This window comes from Panulirus ornatus, chromosome 20 (assembly GCF_036320965.1).
Source record: "Panulirus ornatus isolate Po-2019 chromosome 20, ASM3632096v1, whole genome shotgun sequence".
NCBI lineage: Eukaryota > Metazoa > Arthropoda > Malacostraca > Decapoda > Palinuridae > Panulirus > Panulirus ornatus.
This window is the reverse complement of record NC_092243.1, coordinates 26,101,244-26,124,370: the sequence shown is the minus strand read 5'-3', so window position 1 is coordinate 26,124,370 and position 23,127 is coordinate 26,101,244. Positions and strand designations below refer to the sequence as shown.

At 40.1% G+C, this 23,127-nt stretch overlaps 1 long non-coding RNA gene across 1 annotated transcript; it reads left to right on the top strand.

Annotated features, from left to right (window-relative positions):
• The first annotated feature begins 592 nt into the window (after positions 1-592).
• On the top strand, positions 593-23,000 carry LOC139755794 (uncharacterized). The gene is made up of 2 exons (XR_011714162.1): positions 593-683; positions 22,934-23,000. It is a non-coding gene; the product is annotated as an uncharacterized lncRNA (long non-coding RNA).
• Positions 23,001-23,127: the final 127 nt, after the last annotated feature.

Genomic DNA, 23,127 nt, shown 5'->3' with positions numbered 1-23,127 from the left:
GTCTGTTCTGGATGAGAGAGCTTGGGAAGAGAGTCAGTTGTTGTTCGCTGATGATACAAATCTGGTGGCTGATTCATGTAAAAAGCTGCAGAAGCTGGTGACTGAGTTTGGTAAAGTGTGTGAAAGAAGAAAGTTAAGAGTAAATGTGAATAAGAGAAAGGTTATTAAGTACAGTAGGGTTGAGGGTCAAATCAATTGGGAGGTAAGGTTGAATGGAGAAAAACTGGAGGAAGTAAACTGTTTTAGATATCTGGAAGTGGATCTGACAGCGGATGGAACCATGGAAGCATAAGTGAATCATAGGGTGGGGGAGGGGGCTAAAATTCTGTGTGCCTTGAAGAATGTTTGGAACTCGAGAACATTATCTCGGAAAGCAAAAATGGGTATGTTTGAAGGAATAGTGGTTTCAACAATGTTGTATGGTTGCGAGGCGTGGGCTATGGATAGAGTTGTACGCAGGAGGGTCGATGTGCTGGAAGTGAGATGTTTGAGGACAATATGTGGTGTGAGGTGGTTTGATCGAGTAAGTAATGTAAGGGTAAGAGAGATGTGTGTAAATAAAAAGAGTGTGGTTGAGAGAGCAGAAGTGGGTGTTTTGTAATGGTTTGGTCACATGGAGAGAATGAGTGAGGAAAGATTGACCAAGACGATATATGTGTCGGAGGTGGAGGGAACGAGGAGAAGTGGTAGACCAAATTGGAGGTGGAAAGATGGAGTGAAAAAAATTTTGAGTGATCGGGGCCTGAACATGTAGGAGGGTGAAAGGCGTGCAAGGAATAGAGTGAATTGGATCGATGTGGTATACCGGGGTCGATGCGCTGTCAATGGATTGAACCAGGGTATGTGAAGCGTCTGGTGTAAACCATGGAAAGTTGTGTGGGGCCTGGATACGGAAAGGGAGATGTGGTTTCGGTGTATTATTACATGACAGCTAGAGACTGAGAGTGAACGAATGGAGTCTTTGGTGTCTTTTCCTGGCGCTACCTCGCACATATAAGGGGGGAGGGGGTTGTTATTCCTTGTGTGCCGAGGTGGCGATGGGAACAATAAAGGCAGATTGTATGAATTATGTACATGTGTATATATGTATATGTCTGTGTGTGTATATATATGTGTACATTGAGATGTATAGGTATGTATATTTGCTTGTGTGGACCTGTATGTATATACATGTGTATGTGGGCGGGCTGGGCCATTCTTTCGTGTGTTTCCTTGCGCTACCTCGCTAACGCGGAAGACAGCGACAAAGCAAAATAAAAAAAAAAATAATATATATATATATATATATATATAGTGGTAGTGATGTGAGAAGGAGATGGAATGAGTATTTTGAAGGTTTGTTGAATGTGTCTGATGACAGAGTGGCAGATATAGGGTGTTTGGGTCGAGGTGGTGTGCAAAGTGAGAGGGTTAGGGAAAATGATTTGGTAAACAGAGAAGAGGTAGTAAAAGCTTTGCGGAAGATGAAAGCCGGCAAGGCAGCAGGTTTGGATGGTATTGCAGTGGAATTTATTAAAAAAGGAGGTGACTGTGTTGTTGACTGGTTGGTAAGGTTATTTAATGTGTGTATGACTCATGGTGAGGTGCCTGAGGATTGGCGGAATGCGTGCATAGTGCCATTGTACAAAGGCAAAGGGGATAAGAGTGAGTGATCAAATTACAGAGGTATAAGTTTGTTGAGTATTCCTGGAAAATTATATGGGAGGGTATTGATTGAGAGGGTGAAGGCATGTACAGAGCATCAGATTGGGGAAGAGCAGTGTGGTTTCAGAAGTGGTAGAGGATGTGTGGATCAGGTGTTTGCTTTGAAGAATGTATGTGAGAAATACTTAGAAAAGCAAATGGATTTGTATGTAGCATTTATGGATCTGGAGAAGGCATATGATAGAGTTGATAGAGATGCTCTGTGGAAGGTATTAAGAATATATGGTGTGGGAGGCAAGTTGTTAGAAGCAGTGAAAGTTTTTTATCGAGTATGTAAGGCATGTGTACGTGTAGGAAGAGAGGAAAGTGATTGGTTCTCAGTGAATGTAGGTTTGCGGCAGGGGTGTGTGATGTCTCCATGGTTGTTTAATTTGTTTATGGATGGGGTTGTTAGGGAGGTAAATGCAAGAGTCTTGGAAAGAGGGGCAAGTATGAAGTCTGTTGGGGATGAGAGAGCTTGGGAAGTGAGTCAGTTGTTGTTCGCTGATGATACAGCGCTGGTGGCGGATTCATGTGAGAAACTGCAGAAGCTGGTGACGGAGTTTGGTAAAGTGTGTGGAAGAAGAAAGTTAAGAGTAAATGTGAATAAGAGCAAGGTTATTAGGTACAGTAGGGTTGAGGGTCAAGTCAATTGGGAGGTGAGTTTGAATGGAGAAAAACTGGAGGAAGTGAAGTGTTTTAGATATCTGGGAGTGGATCTGTCAGCGGATGGAACCATGGAAGCGGAAGTGGATCATAGGGTGGGGGAGGGGGCGAAAATTTTGGGAGCCTTGAAAAATGTGTGGAAGTCGAGAACATTATCCCGGAAAGCAAAAATGGGTATGTTTGAAGGAATAGTGGTTCCAACAATGTTGTATGGTTGCGAGGCGTGGGCTATGGATAGAGTTGTTCGCAGGAGGATGGATGTGCTGGAAATGAGATGTTTGAGGACAATGTGTGGTGTGAGGTGGTTTGATCGAGTAAGTAACGTAAGGGTAAGAGAGATGTGTGGAAATAAAAAGAGCGTGGTTGAGAGAGCAGAAGAGGGTGTTTTGAAATGGTTTGGGCACATGGAGAGAATGAGTGAGGAAAGATTGACCAAGAGGATATATGTGTCGGAGGTGGAGGGAACGAGGAGAAGAGGGAGACCAAATTGGAGGTGGAAAGATGGAGTGAAAAGGATTTTGTGTGATCGGGGGCCTGAACATGCAGGAGGGTGAAAGGAGGGCAAGGAATAGAGTGAATTGGAGCGATGTGGTATACAGGGGTTGACGTGCTGTCAGTGGATTGAATCAAGGCATGTGAAGCGTCCGGGGTAAACCATGGAAAGCTGTGTAGGTATGTATATTTGCGTGTGTGGACGTGTGTATGTACATGTGTATGGGGGGGGTTGGGCCATTTCTTTCGTCTGTTTCCTTGCGCTACCTCGCAAACGCGGGAGACAGCGACGAGGTATAGAAAAAAAAGAAAAAAAAAAATATATATATATATATATATATATATATATATATATATATATATATATATATATATATATATATATATTCTGTTTCCCATTTTAGAAAGTTAAAATACAAGGAGTGGAGGATTTCTGACCCCCCCCCCCGTTCCCGTCCCCTCCAGTCGCCTTCTACGACACGTGAGGAATGCGTGGGAAGTATTCTTTCTCCCCTATCCCCAGGGATAGGGATGTAGCATTTATGGATGTGGAGAAGGCATATGATCGAGTTGATAGAGATGCTCTGTGGAAGGTACTAAGAACATATGGTGTGGGAGGCAAGTTGTTAGAAGCAGTGAAAAGTTTTTATCGAGGATGTAAGGCATGTGTACGTGTAGGAAGAGAGGAAAGTGATTGGTTCCCAGTGAATGTATGTTTGCGGCAGGGGTGTATGATGTCTCCATGGTTGTTTAATTTGTTTATGGATGGGGTTGTTAGGGAGGTAAATGCAAGAGTTTTGGAAAGAGGGGCAAGTATGAAGTCTGTTGGGGATGAGAGAGCTTGGGAAGTGAGTCAGTTGTTTTTCGCTGATGATACAGCACTGGTGGCTGATTCATGTGAGAAACTGCAGAAGCTGGTGACTGAGTTTGGTAAAGTGTGTGAAAGAAGAAAGTTAAGAGTAAATGTGAATAAGAGCAAGGTTATTAGGTACATTGGGTTGAGGGTCAAGTCAATTGGGATTTAAGTTTGAATGGAGAAAAACTGGAGGAAGTAAAGTGTTTTAGATATCTGGGAGTGGATCTGTTAGCGGATGGAACCATGGAAGCGGAAGTGAATCATATGGTGGGGGAGGGGGTGAAAATCCTGGGAGCCTTGAAGAATGTGTGGAAGTCGAGAACATTATCTCGGAAAGCAAAAATGGGTATGTTTGAAGGAATAGTGGTTCCAACAATGTTGTATGGTTGCGAGGCGTGGGCTATGGATAGTGTTGTGCGCAGGAGGGTGGATGTGAAGAGACTGAGTGTAAACGAATGGGGCCTTTGTTGTCTTTTCCTAGCGCTACCTCGCACACATTAGGAGGGAGTGGGATGTTATTCCTTGTGTGGCGAGGTGGCGATGGGATTGAATAAAGGCAGACAGTGTGAATTGTGTGCATGTGCATATGTGTATGTGCCTGTGTGTGTATATATATGTGTACATTGAGATGTATGGGTATGTATATTTGCGTGTTTGGACGTGTATGTATATATATGTGTATGGGGGTGGATTGGCCCATTTCTTTCGTCTGTTTCCATGCGCTACCTCGCAAACGCTGGAGACAGCGACAAATCAAAATAAGTAAATAAGTATATATATACATACATATATATATTTTTTTTTTTTTTTATACTTTGTCGCTGTCTCCCGCGTTTGCGAGGTAGCGCAAGGAAACAGACGAAAGAAATGACCCAACCCCCCCATACACATGTATATACATACGTCCACACACGCAAATATACATACCTACACAGCATTCCATGGCTTACCCCAGACGCTTCACATGCCTTGATTCAATCCACTGACAGCACGTCAACCCCGGTATACCACATCGCTCCAATTCACTCTATTCCTTGCCCTCCTTTCACCCTCCTGCATGTTCAGGCCCCGATCACACAAAATCTTTTTCACTCCTTCTTTCCACCTCCAATTTGGTCTCCCTCTTCTCCTTGTTCCCTCCACCTCCGACACATATATCCTCTTGGTCAATCTTTCCTGGCTCATTCTCTCCATGTGCCCAAACCATTTCAAAACACCCTCTTCTGCTCTCTTAACCACGCTCTTTTTATTTCCACACATCTCTCTTACCCTTACGTTACTCACTCGATCAAACCACCTCACACCACACATTGTCCTCAAACATCTCATTTCCAGCACATCCATCCTCCTGCGCACAACTCTATCCATAGCCCACGCCTCGCAACCATACAACATTGTTGGAACCACTATTCCTTCAAACATACCCATTTTTGCTTTCCGAGATAATGTTCTCCACTTCCACACATTCTTCAAGGCTCCCAGAATTTTCGCCCCCTCCCCCACCCTATGATCCACTTCCGCTTCCATGGTTCCATCCGCTGCCAGAGCCACTCCCAGATATCTAAAACACTTCACTTCCTCCAGTTTTTCTCCATTCAAACTCACCTCCCAATTGACTTGACCCTCAACCCTACTGTACCTAATAACCTTGCTCTTATTCACATATACTCTTAACTTTCTTCTTCCACACACTTTACCAAACTCAGTCACCAGCTTCTGCAGTTTCTCACATGAATCAGCCACCAGCGCTGTATCATCAGCGAACAACAACTGACTCACTTCCCAAGCTCTCTCATCCCCAACAGACTTCATACTTGCCCCTCTTTCCAAAACTCTTGCATTTACCTCCCTAACAACCCCATCCATAAACAAATTAAACAACCATGGAGACATCACACACCCCTGCCGCAAACCTACATTCACTGAGAACCAATCACTTTCCTCTCTTCCTACACGTACACATGCCTTACATCCTCGATAAAAACTTTTCACTGCTTCTAACAACTTTCCTCCCACACCATATATATATATATATATATATATATATATATATATACATTTATCCTTTTTGTGCTTTAAAAATCTTTTGGCATAGTCCCTTTTAACACTCTGTAATACATATTGTTACGAGGTATATTGCACACTACACTCTTAGTTCTGCCATTATCAGTTCTCTGAACAATGTTATACCTGCCCAGTTCTCAATTTGTCCCAAACTTAGCCATCAAGTTGATTTTTCTGTCTTTCTAGTAGCCACTTTTGACTGAACTCGACTTAGAAGTCGGGACGGGTACGTATTTTCTGTCATTGTTTCTGGTCTTCTCAACTTGCTCCTCCCTGTTTACATGATCATCTTCTTGAGATGTCATCAATAAACCTGATGGGTATGACAGGCGGGTAAAGGCTCCTTGGATATAGTGAATTTGACTTTTTCAATATCCATAATGCAAGTAACATGAATCTAATCACAGCACCAGACTTTGCTTTATCACCATGCGCGGGAATACAGTCAATGAAATCATCCCAATTAGTTAGTTCTTCCTTTTTAATCGTGTACTGAATTATTCCATACAATCTATTTCGGCGGAATAATTTACGTTACCAGGTAACACTAACAACACTTCGTCCACGTACCGAAACCACAACGATCCCCTACGTATAACATTTATGAATTGTTGCTTGACCTCCATGTAAAAGGACGCTTCCAGTGTCATACAAAGTGATACAATCTTCTAATCACTCCTGTTAACTGGTAGTTCATTATCACCAATGCTGTTCATAGTCTTCTCCACAGAGCCCCATCCACGGATACATTTGTGAACAACGCTTTAACATCAAAGCTCAGGAAGCTCTTGTTATTGAGGCGAGTGTTTTTCAGTCTCTCAATCAAGTCAGACTCGCTGCAAATTGAACCCATCTGAACAACTGTTGAACATTATATTTCAGTTTATTTCATACTCCCCGTGGGCTCAGGCTGTAGTTTCTGAATATGTGTAAATGTAACCAGGATGAGAAGTAAGGAGAGACGGGTGATACGTGTGAGGAGCCTGGATATTATACCTATGAACGAAAGTAAGTTCAATGGAAAGGAGGAGATATTGTTCAGTAATGTTTTAAATATAGTTAGGCATTAGTGTGAGGATAGGATTCAACAAGGTGGTTGAACATATCTCCAGCGTAGTTGTAAAATGCAACAAACTTGAGTTGCTGGAAACTTTCCCTTCTTTTTATATTTATCTTTCAATGAGAAAAGACGGAAGAGCCAAGTGATGATTTCCCTTCTTAGGCTCTGACCGGGATGTGTGGAGCTACATGGATGTATTCAAGTTCAGAAGAAAGGTCTGGTATTTGCTATGTTTGACAAGAGTTGCTTGGATGCTGTGGGTATGACTGAAATTAATTTCAAGGCGAAATGATGCAAACTTTTGGATATGTTCAGAGGAAAAGATCTGAGGTTAGTATCAGAGCAAGAGTGAAGGGTGGGGTAGCACTTCTGATGAAGGGTTTTTCGCACTTTGTTATAGTGTGTAATGAAGATATTTCAAGATTGATATCGTTTGAAATGAAAGTAGACTATGAGAGGTGGGTGATTGTTAGTACTTGTGCAACTGGTGGTGACGGAAATGTGGGAGGAAGAGCGTCTTTCATGAGGATTTGAGTTAATCTCTCACGTGATTTGATGCAGGGGATCAAATCTTGGTGCTGGAGGATGTGGATGCAAGAGTGGGTGATGCGGCAACTTGCACTGTGTAAGAGCATATGAATAGGTTTTAGCTGACTACAGTAACACATATCTACCTCTAATGAAACGATCGAAAATAGTTAATGTTTTTCCTTTTTATTGATCTAACTTGTTAAGCAATTTGTACAGTAGATGACAAACTTATCAGTTATAGAAATCAAGAGAAGAAAAATTAATTGTATTTTAGAGAGATTGAGACGTTTTTATCAAACAGAAAATTCAAATAATTGTCAAATAAACAGTGTATTGAAAATTCTTTTTCAATCAGACATTGCCCAAGGAACAATATCGATTTCAGCATTTTCATTGATGATATCAGGAATAGACACGCAGCACAAAAGGAGAGAATCGTATGATATCTTGCTCATAAAACGAAAGCCATTAACATGATAGGATTAGGAGATAAAGACTACACAAAACGATACACGAATTGGGCGGGAAAGAAATCGATGGATATATGTGAGGAAATATATATATATATATATATATATATATATATATATATATATATATATATATATATATATATATATATATATATATATATATATATATATATATATATATATATATATATTTTTTTTTTTCTTTTTTTTTTGCTTTGTCGCTGTCTCCCGCGTTTGCGAAGTAGCGCAAGGAAACAGACGAAAGAAATGGCTCAACCCACCCCCATACACATGTATATACATACGTCCACACACGCAAATATACATACCTACACAGCTTTCCATGGTTTACCCCAGACGCTTCACATGCCCTGATTCAATCCACTGACAGCACGTCAACCCCGGTATACCACATTGATCCAATTCACTCTATTCCTTGCCCTCCTTTCACCATCCTGCATGTTCAGGCCCCGATCACACAAAATTTTTTCACTCCATCTTTCCACCTAAATTTGGTCTCCCACTTCTCCTCGTTCCCTCCACCTCCGACACATATATCCTCTTGGTCAATCTTTCCTCACTCATTCTCTCCATGTGCCCAAACCATTTCAAAACACCCTCTTCTGCTCTCTCAACCACGCTCTCTTTATTTCCACACATCTCTCTTACCCTTACGTTACTTACTCGATCAAACCACCTCACACAACACATTGTCGTCAAACATCTCATTTCCAGCATATCCATCCTCCTGCGCACAACTCTATCCATAGCCCACGCCTCGCAACCATACAACATTGTTGGAACCACTATTCCTTCAAACATACCCATTTTTGCTTTCCAAGATAATGTTCTCGACTTCCACACATTCTTCAAGGCTCCCAGGATTTTCGCCCCCTCCCCCACCCTATGATCCACTTCCGCTTCCATGGTTCCATCCGCTGCCAGATCCACTCCCAGATATCTAAAACACATTACTTCCTCCAGTTTTTCTCCATTCAAACTTACCTCCCAATTGACTTGACCCTCAACCCTACTGTACCTAATTACCTTGCTCTTATTCACATTTACTCTTAACTTTCTTCTTTCACACACTTTACCAAACTCAGTCACCAGCTTCTGCAGTTTCTCACATGAATCAGCCACAAGCGCTGTATCATCAGCGAACAACAACTGACTCACTTCCCAAGCTCTCTCATCCCCAACAGACTTCATACTTGCCCCTCTTTCCAAAACTCTTGCATTCACCTCCCTAACAACCCCATCCATAAACAAATTAAACAACCATGGAGACATCACACACCCCTGCCGCAAACATACATTCACTGAGAACCAATCACTTTTCTCTCTTCCTACACGTACACATGCCTTACATCCTCGATAAAAACTTTTCACTGCTTCTAACAACTTGCCTCCCACACCATATATTCTTAATACCTTCAACAGAGCATCTCTATCAACTCTATGATATGCCTTCTCCAGATCTATAAATGCTACAAGTATTTCTCTAAGTATTTCTCACATACATTCTTCAAAGCAAACACCTGATCCACATATCCTCTACCACTTCTGAAACCACACTACTCTTCCCCAATATGATGCTCTGTACATGCCTTCACCCTCTCAATCAATACCCTCCCATATAATTTACCAGGAATACTCAACAAACTTATACCTCTGTAATTTGAGCACTCACTCTTATCCCCTTTGCCTTTGTACAATGGCACTATGCACGCATTCCGCCAATCCTCAGGCACCTCACCATGAGTCATACATACATTGAATAATCTTACCAACCAGTCAATAATACAGTCACCCCCTTTTTTAATAAATTCCACTGCAATATCATCCAAACCTGCTGCCTTGCCGGCTTTCATCTTCCGCAAAGCTCAAGGGTAAAGGGGAACAGTGGTTTGGGAATGTCTTGGGAGTAAAGTCAGGGGTTAGTGAGATGACAAGAGCAAGGGAAGGAGTAGCAGTACTCCTGAAACAGGAGTTGTGGGAGTATGTGATAGAATGTAAGAAAGTAAATTCTCGATTAATATGGGTAAAACTGAAAGTTGATGGAGGGAGATGGGTGATTATTGGTGCATATGCACCTGGGCATGAGAAGAAAGATCATGAGAGGCAAGTGTTTTGGGAGCAGCTGAGTGAGTGTGTTAGTGGTTTTGATGCACGAGACCGGGTTATAGTGATGGGTGATTTGAATGCAAAGGTGAGTAATGTGGCAGTTGAAGGAATAATTGGTATACATGGGGTGTTCAGTGTTGTAAATGGAAATGGTGAAGAGCTTGTAGATGTATGTGCTGAAAAAGGAGTGGTGATTGGGAATACCTGGTTTAAAAAGCGAGATATACATAAGTATACGTATGTAAGTAAGAGAGATGGCCAGAGAGCGTTATTGGATTACGTGTTAATTGACAGGCGCGCGAAAGAGAAACTTTTGGATGTTAATGTGCTGAGAGGTGCAACTGGAGGGATGTCTGATCATTATCTTGTGGAGGGTAAGGTGAATATATATATATATATATATATATATATATATATATATATATATATATATATATATATATATATATATATATATATATATATATATATATATATATATATATATATATATATATATATATATATATATATATATATATATATATATATATATATATATATATATACATATATATATATATATATACATATATATATATATATGTATATATATATATATATATATATATATATATATATATATATATATATATATATATATATATATATATATATATATATACATATATATATATATATGTATATATATATATATATATATATATATATATATATATATATATATATATATATATATATATATATATATATATATATATATATATATATATATATATATATATATATATATATATATATATATATATATATATATATATATATATATATATATATGTGTGTGTGTGAAACGAAGACATAATGATAACACCTTACACAGGTTCAACAGAGATAAATGATAAACAAGTATGAGTTATTCTTAACGAAAGCCTGGAAGTTCACAAGTTCACGTGGACAAAAAAGGAGAACTTTCATTTCGGGAGATGCAAAGGTGAAATAATAATGTTTGAGGTGAAAATGACAGTCAAAATTGAATACCACTTTTGTATTACCAAATAAGCAAATCTATAAGCAATAAGCTGGGGACAATTCAGTCAAATTTCACAGGTATTCGAGACATGAATCATAGGAACTATCGTGGAATGTTGAATTAAATTGAGCTATACTTTCTAGAAAAATAAGATTTATGATATTTCTTTCATGACAACAGATGTAATTAATCAAACAGAGCATTCGTACACTAAAAGCTTCACAGTATGGAAGAAATGGAGTAATGAAATAAGTCATAATGATTCTTTGGGCTTCATCTGGATGACACCGAACGAAAATATTTGGGTGTCTGTCCAAGAAACTTGAAGAGTATTTCGCTGTTTTAACCTAAGAAATATGAAATTCGTGAGGAGCGAGTACTGCGACCCCAAGGGAAAAGAAGAAAATAGAATATGATTACGACGTGTCCCAGATGAAGATGAACAGACAACTATGAAGCGTGTGGCAGCAGGAAACGAGGACACAGTGAACCTAGCAGGATACACAGTGAATGCTTCATGGTAGGTATGTTTTGATAATACCCACCTGGGTGTCGGGAGGGCTAGTGACGAGTGCACAGTAAGTAGATGTCAAGTGATATTCCTTTGGCCCAGGTGGCTGGCTCTCAGTCCATAGCTGAATACGATCTCTCTTCCTCATGCATAACACCGCTTAACAAATGATAAATATGTAGGAATCATCCTTCGTAACTATATTTTTTCTGCAGTGAGCGCTACGTGGTAGCCCTACTTGATGGTAAATCACGTCACAAGCACTTGTAAGTAAATATTGTCTAACACTATTGCTCTCATACAAGTAAGTATCAGTAAGTCAGTAGTCTCTCTCTCTCTCTCTCTCTCTCTCTCTCTCTCTCTCTCTCTCTCTCTCTCTCTCTCTCTCTCTCTCTCTCTCTCTCTCTCTCTCTCTCTCTCTCTCTCTCTCTCTCTCTTTCTGATCCTAAGATACCTCTCGTTTGTATTATATCCGAGACCCTTCACGTTCTGTTCCAGTGCCTACTTCATCACTTTCCTCTCCCACGTCTCCAGCAAATCCTATGTTTCTAACGGTACGGTCACCTCGACTATATCAATGTGGATTTTAAAATCATACAACTTTAATGCCTAGTACGTAAACTTGTTGAAGGATACTGTGGAGTGATAGATTCTCACATTTAACCTGTTGTCACCATTATGTGCAACATTCTCCAACAGAGTACTACAAATACTATGGCTGAATTGGCCAGTTATAAAGATAATTGTAAGACCAGATACATTCTGACTCTATATATGACCCTCGATATCTGGCCTCTTGTATGAGGTTACATTACTGCTGTTTTTGTGACGACGTTGCCGGTTATAACATTTACGTTTATTGCTTCATTAACATAATGGTTGGCTTTGTTAGGTAGGGGAGGTATGAGGCGGCTACTGGTTATATCAAGTGTCCTGTTGTGGCTGTTTTTACTCTTCTGGGGATAGCTAACTTTTTTTCTGTTTGTTATGGAATGATCTTTTCTTGGTAATGGCTCCTATTAACGTTTAGTGTTGGTTGGTCATCATTCTGAGGTCTCCTGCTGTTGTTTTCATGAAGTTGTTCTTGAGATTGTCAGATACGATGCAACAATTATTGTGGATCTTTAGGTATCATTTTAGAAATGGTCTGTCTCCATAATACTATGTTATAGCGATGATTGGTTTTGGTGGCTCTGTATAGGTGCTTTCTTAAGGGTGAAGGAGAAGAGTGGTTTGGGAATGTTTTGGGAGTAAAGTCAGGGGTTAGTGAAAGGACAAGAGCAAAGGAAGGAGTAGCACTACTTCTGAAAGAGACGTTGTAGAATCATGTGATAGTATAAGAAAGTAAACTCTAGATTGATATGGGTGAAACTGGAAGTGGATGGAGAGGTATGGGTGATTATTGGTGCCTATGTACTTAGGCATGAGAAGAAAGATCATGAGAGACAAGTAATTTTGGGAGCAGCTAAGTGAGTGTGTTAGTAGTTTTGATGCATGAGACCGGGTTATAGTGATGGGAGATATGAATACAAAGGTATGTAATGTGCCAGTTGAGGGAATAATTGGTGTACATGGGGTGTTCAGTGATGTAAATGGAAATGGTGAAGAGCTTGTGGATTTGTGTGCTGAGAGATGATTGGTGATTAGGGATACGTGGTTTGCAAAGAGAGATATACATAAGTATACGTATGTAAGTAGGAGAGATGGCCAGAAAGCGTAATTTGATTACGTGTAACTCGATAGAAGCGTGAAAGAGAGACTTTTTGATGTTAACGTGCTGGGAGGGGCAACTGGAGGGATGTCTGATCATTATCTTGTGGAGGCGAAGGTCAAGATTTGTAGAGGTTTTCAGAACAGAAAAGAGAATATTGAGGTGAAGAGACTGGTGAGAGTAAGTGAGCTTGGAGAGGAGACTCGTGTAAGGGGGTAGCAGGAGAGATTGAGAGAAGAATGGAAAAAGGTGAGAGCAAATGACGTAAGGGGAGTGGGGGAGGAATGGGATTTATTTAGGGGAGTAGTGATGGTTAGCGCAAAAGATGCCTGTGGCATGAGAAAGGTGGGAGGTGGGCAGATCAGAAGGGATAGTGAATGGTGGAATGAAGATGTGAGATTGTTAGTGAAAGAGAAGAGAGAGGCATTTCGACGATTTTTGGAGGTAAGTAGTGCGAATGATTGAGAGATGTATAAAAGAAAGGGGCTGAAGGTCAAGAGAAAGGTGCAAGAGGTGAAAGAGGTGGGAGAATATCATTAAACTTTATGGAGAATAAAAAGATCTATCGGAAAGAGGTAAGTAAAGTGAGTAAGACAAGAGAACACATGGGAACATCGGTGAAGGTGGCTTATTGGGAGGTAATAACAAGTATGACAAGGAGATGGATGAGTATTCTGAAGGTTTGTTGAATGTGTTAAATGATAGAGTGACAGATATAGGGTGTTTTAGTCGAGATGGTGTGTAAAGTGAAAGGGTCAGAGAGAGTGATTTGAAAAATAGAGAAGAGGTAATGGAAGCTTTGCGGAAGATAAAAGCCGGCAAAGTTGCGGGTTTCGACGGTATTACAGTGGTATTTATCAATAAAGGAGGTGACTGTGTTGTTGACTGGTGAGGATTTTCTTTGTATGTATAGCTCATGGTGAGGTGCCTGAGGATTGGCGGAATGTATGCATAGTGCCATTGTACAAAGGCAAAGGGGATAAAAGTGAGTGTTCAAATTACAGAGGTATAAGTTTGTTGAGTATTTCTGGGAAATTATATGGGAGGGTATTGCTTGAGAGGGTGAAGGCATGTACAGAGCATCAGATTGGGGAAGAGCAGTGTGGTTTCAGAAATGGTAGAGGATGTGTGGATCAGGTGTTTGCTTTGAAGAACGTATATAAGAAATACTTAGAAAAACAAATGGATTTGTATGTAGCATCTATGGATCTAGAGAAGGCATATGATAGAGTTGCTCTATAGAAGGTACTAAGAGTATATGGTGTTGAAGGCAAATGCTAGAAGCAGTGAAAAGTTTTTATCGAGGAAGTAAGGCATGTGTACGAATACGAAGAGAGGAAAGTTATTGGTTTTAATTTGTTTATGGATGGGGCTGTTAGGGAGGTGAATGCAAGAGTTTTGGAAAGAAGGGCAAGTATGCAGTCTGTGGTGGATGAGAGAGCTTGGGAAGTGAGTCAGTTGTTGTTCGCTGATGATACAGCGCTGGTGGTTGATTCGGGTGATAAACTGCAGAAGTCGGTGACTGAGTTTGGTAAAGTGTGTGAAAGAAGAAAGCTGAGAGTAAATGTGAATAAGAGCAAGGTTATTAGGTACAGTAGGTTTGAGGGACAAGTCAATTGGGAGGGAAGTTTGAATAGAAAAAAAACGGAGGAAGTGAAGTGTTGTAGATATCTGGGAGTGGATTTGGCAGCAGATGGAACCATGGAAGTGGAAGTGAGTCACATGGTGGGGAGGGGGGTGAAAGTTCTGAGAGCGTTGGAAAATGTGTGGAAGGCGAGAACGGAGGAAGTGAAGTGTTGTAGATATCTGGGAGTGGATTTGGCAGCAGATGGAACCATTGAAGTGGAAGTGAGTCACATGGTGGGGAGGGGGGTGAAAGTTCTGAGAGCGTTGGAAAATGTGTGGAAGGCGAGAACATGATCTCGGAAAGCAAAAATGGGTATGTTTGAAGGTATAGTGGTTCCAACAATGTTATATGATTGCGAGGCGTGGGCTATAGATAGGGTTGTGCGAAGGAAGTTGGATGCGTTGGAAATGAGATGTTTGAGGACAATATGAGAAGTGAGGTGGATTGATCAAGTAAGCAACGAAAGTGTAAGAGCGATGTGTTGTAGTAATAAGGGTGTGGTTGAAAGAACAGAAGAACCATGAATCATACATACATTAGATAACCTTACCAACCAGTCAACAACACAGTCACCCCTTTTTTTTTATAAATTCCACTGCAATACCATCCAAACCCGCTGCCTTGCCGGCTTTCATCTTCCGCAAAGCTTTTACTACCTCTTCGCTTTTCACCAAATCATTTTCCCTAACCCTCTCACTTTGCACACCTCCTCGACCAAAACACCCTATATCTGCCACTCTATCATCAAACACACTCAACAAAACTTCAAAATACTCACTCCACCTCCTTCTCACATCACCACTACTTGTTATCACCTCCCCATTAGCGCCCTTCACTGAAGTTCCCATTTGCTCCCTTGTTTTACGCACTTTTTTTACCTCCTTCCAAAACATCTTTTTATTCTCCCTGAAATTTAGTGATACTCTCTCACCCCAACTCTCATTTGCCCTCTTTTTCACCTTTTGCACCTTTCTCTTGACCTCCTGCCTCTTTCTTTTATACATCTCCCACTCATTTGCATTATTTCCTTGCAAAAATCGTCTAAATGCCTCTCTCTTCTCTTTCACTAATAATCTTACATCTTCATCCCACCATTCACAACCCTTTCTAGTCTGCCCACCTCCTACGCTTCTCATGCCACAAGTATCTTTTGCGCAAGACATCACTGCTTCCCTACATGCATCCCATTCCTTCCCCACTCCCCTTACTTCCTTTGTTCTCACCTTTTTCCATTCTGTACTCAGTCTCCCCTGATACTTCCTTACACAAGTGTCCTTCCCAAGCTCTCTTACTCTCACAACTCTCTTCACCCCAACATTCTCTCTTCTTTTCTGAAAACCTCGACAGATCTTCACCTTCGCCTCCACAAGATAATGATCAGACATCCCTTCAGTTGCACCTCTCAGCAAATTAACATCCAAAAGTCTCTCTTTTGCGCGCCTATCAATTAACACGTAATTCAATAATGCTCTCTGGCCATCTCTCCTGCTTACATACGTATACTTATGTATATCTCTTTTTAAAACAGGTATTCCCAATCACCAGTCCTTTTTTAGTACATAAATCTACAAGCTCTTCAACATTTCCATTTACAACAGTGAACACCCCATGTATACCAATTATTCCCTCAACTGCCACATTACGCACCTTTGCATATATATATATATATATATATATATATATATATATATATATATATATATATATATATATATATATATATTGGAAAGGATCAAAATTTTGCGCGTAATCAAGATATTCCTATAAGTCCACGGGGAAAATGAGTCACGATAAGTTCCCAAGTGCACTTTCCTGTAATAATCACATTATCAAGGGAGACACAAGAGAGAAATATAACAGTCAGTTGATATACATCGAAGAGACGAAGCTAGGACGCCATTTGGTAAACATGTGATTGTCTAAACCATACAACGAGCGTTCATAAACTTATCATTTTACAAATCTTATTAACAATAAAGCTATCTAATTTGTACAGACCATCATTAATAGTAAGATTATGATTCTTGTGTATTTAATAATAGAATATTCAATGATATTTCTTTTGGTAATAGAGTTAGAGTTACCAACTGAGATGGCGTTACTCCAGTCAATACAATGATCATAGTTTTTAACATGATTAAACAAGGCATTTGATTCTTGTCTCGTTCTTATACTATATTTATGTTGCTTAAGTCTAACAGAAAGATCCTTACCAGTCTGAGCAATATAAAATTTATCACAGTTTCCACAAGGAACTTTATAGATGCAACCAAAAGAATTTTCTGGTGAATTCCTGATTAAGATATTATTTATAGTGTTATTGTGTCTAAAGGCAACATATATATTAAAGGATTTAAGTAACAGGGAAAGCAAAGTGAAATTATTATTGAAAGGGAGAACTAAAAGATTCTTGGTGTCAGTGGGAGGTTTGGGCTCAACTCTATAAAATGATTTCTTTGCTAACTTAAGGGATTTATCAATGAAAGATCTAGGGTACTTTAACTTAGATCCAATAGAATATATCTTAAACTCATCATCAGTAAACTCTGAACTGCAAATACGTAATGCCCTCAGGAACATAGATTGAAATATATATATATATATATATATATATATATATATATATATATATATATATATATATATATATATATATATATATATATATATATATATATATATATATATATATATATATATATATATATATATATATATATATAAATGTATGAAAGCCGGCAAGGTAGCAGGTTTGGATGGTATTGCAGTGGAATTTATTAAAAAAGGGGGTGACTGTATTGTTGACTGGTTGGTAAGGTTATTTAATGTATGTATGACGCATGGTGAGGTGCCTGAGGATTGGCGGAATGCGTGCATAGTGCCATTGTACAAAGGCAAAGGGGATAAGAGTGAGTGCTCAAATTACAGAGGTATAAGTTTGTTGAGTATTCCTGGTAAATTATATGAGAGGGTATTGATTGAGAGGGTGAAGGCATGTACAGAGCATCAGATTGGGGAAGAGCAGTGTGGTTTCAGAAGTGGTAGAGGATGTGTGGATCAGGTGTTTGCTTTGAAGAATGTATGTGAGAAATACTTAGAAAAGCAAATGGATTTGTATGTAGCATTTATGGATCTGGAGAAGGCATATGATAGAGTTGATAAAGATGCTCTGTGGAAGGTATTAAGAATATATGGTGTGGGAGGAAAGTTGTTAGAAGCAGTGAAAAGTTTTTATCGAGGATGTAAGGCATGTGTACGTGTAGGAAGAGAGGAAAGTGATTGGTTCTCAGTGAATGTAGGTTTGCGGCAGGGGTGTGTGATGTCTCCATGGTTGTTTAATTTGTTTATGGATGGGGTTGTTAGGGAGGTGAATGCAAGAGTTTTGGAAAGAGGGGCAAGTATGAAGTCTGTTGGGGATGAGAGAGCTTGGGAAGTGAGTCAGTTGTTGTTCGCTGATGATACAGCGCTGGTGGCTGATTCATGTGAGAAACTGCAGAAGCTGGTGACTGAGTTTGGTAAAGTGTATGGAAGAAGAAAGTTAAGAGTAAATGTGAATAAGAGCAAGGTTATTAGGTACTGTAGGGTTGAGGGTCAAGTCAATTGGGAGGTGAGTTTGAATGGAGAAAAACTGGAGGAAGTGAAGTGTTTTAGATATCTGGGAGTGGATCTGGCAGCGGATGGAACCATGGAAGCGGAAGTGGATCATAGGGTGGGGGAGGGGGCGAAAATTCTGGGGGCCTTGAAGAATGTGTGGAAGTCGAGAACATTATCTCGGAAAGCAAAAATGGGTATGTTTGAAGGAATAGTGGTTCCAACAATGTTGTATGGTTGCGAGGCGTGGGCTATGGATAGAGTTGTGCGCAGGAGGATGGATGTGCTGGAAATGAGATGTTTGAGGACAATGTGTGGTGTGAGGTGGTTTGATCGAGTGAGTAACGTAAGGGTAAGAGAGATGTGTGGAAATAAAAAGAGCGTGGTTGAGAGAGCAGAAGAGGGTGTTTTGAAGTGGTTTGGGCACATGGAGAGAATGAGTGAGGAAAGATTGACCAAGAGGATATATGTGTCGGAGGTGGAGGGAACGAGGAGAAGAGGGAGACCAAATTGGAGGTGGAAAGATGTAATGAAAAAGATTTTGTGTGATCGGGGCCTGAACATGCAGGAGGGTGAAAGGAGGGCAAGGAATAGAGTGAATTGGAGCGATGTGGTATACCGGGGTTGACGTGCTGTCAGTGGATTGAATCAAGGCATGTGAAGCGTCTGGGGTAAACCATGGAAAGCTGTGTAGGTATGTATATTTGCGTGTGTGGACGTATGTATATACATGTGTATGGGGGGGTTGGGCCATTTTCTTTCGTCTGTTTCCTTGCGCTACCTCGCAAACGCGGGAGACAGCGACAAAGTATAATAATGATATATAATAATATATATATATATATATATATATATATATATATATATATATATATATATACATATATATATATATATATATATATATATATATATATATATATATATATATATATATATATATATATATATATATATATATATATATATATATATATATATATATATATATATATATATTGAGTATTTTGAAGGTTTGTTGAATGTGTTTGATGATAGAGTGGCAGATATAGGGTGTTTTGGTCGAGGTGGTGTGCAAAATGAGAGGGTTAGGGAAAATGATTTGGTAAACAGAGAAGAGGTAGTAAAAGCTTTGCGGAAGATGAAAGCCGGCAAGGCAGCAGGTTTGGATGGTATTGCAGTGGAATTTATTAAAAAAGGGGGTGACTGTATTGTTGACTGGTTGGTAAGGTTATTTAATGTATGTATGACTCATGGTGAGGTGCCTGAGGATTGGCGGAATGCGTGCATAGTGCCATTGTACAAAGGCAAAGGGGATAAGAGTGAGTGCTCAAATTACAGAGGTATAAGTTTGTTGAGTATTCCTGGTAAATTATATGGGAGGGTATTGATTGAGAGGGTGAAGGCATGTACAGAGCATCAGATTGGGGAAGAGCAGTGTGGTTTCAGAAGTGGTAGAGGATGTGTGGATCAGGTGTTTGCTTTGAAGAATGTATGTGAGAAATACTTAGAAAAGCAAATGGATTTTTATGTAGCATTTATGAATCTGGAGAAGGCATATGATAGAGTTGATAGAGATGCTCTGTGGAAGGTATTAAGAATATATGGTGTGGGAGGCAAGTTGTTAGAAGCAGTGAAAAGTTTTTATCGAGGATGTAAGGCATGTGTACGTGTAGGAAGAGAGGAAAGTGATTGGTTCTCAGTGAATGTAGGTTTGCGGCAGGGGTGTGTGATGTCTCCATGGTTGTTTAATTTGTTTATGGATGGGGTTGTTAGGGAGGTGAATGCAAGAGTTTTGGAAAGAGGGGCAAGTATGAAGTCTGTTGGGGATGAGAGAGCTTGGGAAGTGAGTCAGTTGTTGTTCGCTGATGATACAGCGCTGGTGGCTGATTCATGTGAGAAACTGCAGAAGCTGGTGACTGAGTTTGGTAAAGTGTGTGAAAGAAGAAAGTTAAGAGTAAATGTGAATAAGAGCAAGGCTATTAGGTACAGTAGGGTTGAGGGTCAAGTCAATTGGGAGGTGAGTTTGAATGGAGAAAAACTGGAGGAAGTGAAGTGTTTTAGATATCTGGGAGTGGATCTGGCAGCGGATGGAACCATGGAAGCGGAAGTGGATCACAGGTTGGGGGAGGGGGCGAAAATTCTGGGAGCCTTGAAGAATGTGTGGAAGTCGAGAACATTATCTCGGAAAGCAAAAATGGGTATGTTTGAAGGAATAGTGGTTCCAACAATGTTGTATGGTTGCGAGGCGTGGGCTATGGATAGAGTTGTGCGCAGGAGGATGGATGTGCTGGAAATGAGATGTTTGAGGACAATGTGTGGTGTGAGGTGGTTTGATCGAGTGAGTAACGTAAGGGTAAGAGAGATGTGTGGAAATAAAAAGAGCGTGGTTGAGAGAGCAGAAGAGGGTGTTTTGAAGTGGTTTGGGCACATGGAGAGAATGAGTGAGGAAAGATTGACCAAGAGGATATATGTGTCGGAGGTGGAGGGAACGAGGAGAAGAGGGAGACCAAATTGGAGGTGGAAAGATGTAGTGAAAAAGATTTTGTGTGATCGGGGCCTGAACATGCAGGAGGGTGAAAGGAGGGCAAGGAATAGAGTGAATTGGAGCGATGTGGTATACCGGGGTTGACGTGCTGTCAGTGGATTGAATCAAGGCATGTGAAGCGTCTGGGGTAAACCATGGAAAGCTGTGTAGGTATGTATATTTGCGTGTGTGGACGTATGTATATACATGTGTATGGGGGGGGTTGGGCCATTTTCTTTCGTCTGTTTCCTTGCGCTACCTCGCAAACGCGGGAGACAGCGACAAAGTATAATAATGATATATAATAATATATATATATATATATATATATATATATATATATATATATATATATATACATATATATATATATATATATATATATATATATATATATATATATATATATATATATATATATATATATATATATATATATATATATATATATATATATATATATATATATATATATATATATTGAGTATTTTGAAGGTTTGTTGAATGTGTTTGATGATAGAGTGGCAGATATAGGGTGTTTTGGTCGAGGTGGTGTGCAAAATGAGAGGGTTAGGGAAAATGATTTGGTAAACAGAGAAGAGGTAGTAAAAGCTTTGCGGAAGATGAAAGCCGGCAAGGCAGCAGGTTTGGATGGTATTGCAGTGGAATTTATTAAAAAAGGGGGTGACTGTATTGTTGACTGGTTGGTAAGGTTATTTAATGTATGTATGACTCATGGTGAGGTGCCTGAGGATTGGCGGAATGCGTGCATAGTGCCATTGTAAAAAGGCAAAGGGGATAGGAGTGAGTGCTCAAATTACAGAGGTATAAGTTTGTTGAGTATTCCTGGTAAATTATATGGGAGGGTATTGATTGAGAGGGTGAAGGCATGTACAGAGCATCAGATTGGGGAAGAGCAGTGTGGTTTCAGAAGTGGTAGAGGATGTGTGGATCAGGTGTTTGCTTTGAAGAATGTATGTGAGAAGTACTTAGAAAAGCAAATGGATTTTTATGTAGCATTTATGAATCTGGAGAAGGCATATGATAGAGTTGATAGAGATGCTCTGTGGAAGGTATTAAGAATATATGGTGTGGGAGGCAAGTTGTTAGAAGCAGTGAAAAGTTTTTATCGAGGATGTAAGGCATGTGTACGTGTAGGAAGAGAGGAAAGTGATTGGTTCTCAGTGAATGTAGGTTTGCGGCAGGGGTGTGTGATGTCTCCATGGTTGTTTAATTTGTTTATGGATGGGGTTGTTAGGGAGGTGAATGCAAGAGTTTTGGAAAGAGGGGCAAGTATGAAGTCTGTTGGGGATGAGAGAGCTTGGGAAGTGAGTCAGTTGTTGTTCGCTGATGATACAGCGCTGGTGGCTGATTCATGTGAGAAACTGCAGAAGCTGGTGACTGAGTTTGGTAAAGTGTGTGAAAGAAGAAAGTTAAGAGTAAATGTGAATAAGAGCAAGGCTATTAGGTACAGTAGGGTTGAGGGTCAAGTCAATTGGGAGGTGAGTTTGAATGGAGAAAAACTGGAGGAAGTGAAGTGTTTTAGATATCTGGGAGTGGATCTGGCAGCGGATGGAACCATGGAAGCGGAAGTGGATCACAGGTTGGGGGAGGGGGCGAAAATTCTGGGAGCCTTGAAGAATGTGTGGAAGTCGAGAACATTATCTCGGAAAGCAAAAATGGGTATGTTTGAAGGAATAGTGGTTCCAACAATGTTGTATGGTTGCGAGGCGTGGGCTATGGATAGAGTTGTGCGCAGGAGGATGGATGTGCTGGAAATGAGATGTTTGAGGACAATGTGTGGTGTGAGGTGGTTTGATCGAGTAAGTAACGTAAGGGTAAGAGAGATGTGTGGAAATAAAAAGAGCGTGGTTGAGAGAGCAGAAGAGGGTGTTTTGAAATGGTTTGGGCACATGAAGAGAATGAGTAAGGAAAGATTGACCAAGAGGATATATGTGTCGGAGGTGGAGGGAACGAGGAGAAGAGGGAGACCAAATTGGAGGTGGAAAGATGGAGTGAAAAAGATTTTTTGTGATCGGGGCCTGAACATGCAGGAGGGTGAAAGGAGGACAAGGAATAGAGTGAATTGGAGCGATGTGGTAAACCGGGGTTGACGTGCTGTCACTGGACTGAATCAAGGCATGTGATGCGTCTGGGGTAAACCATGGAAAGCTGTGT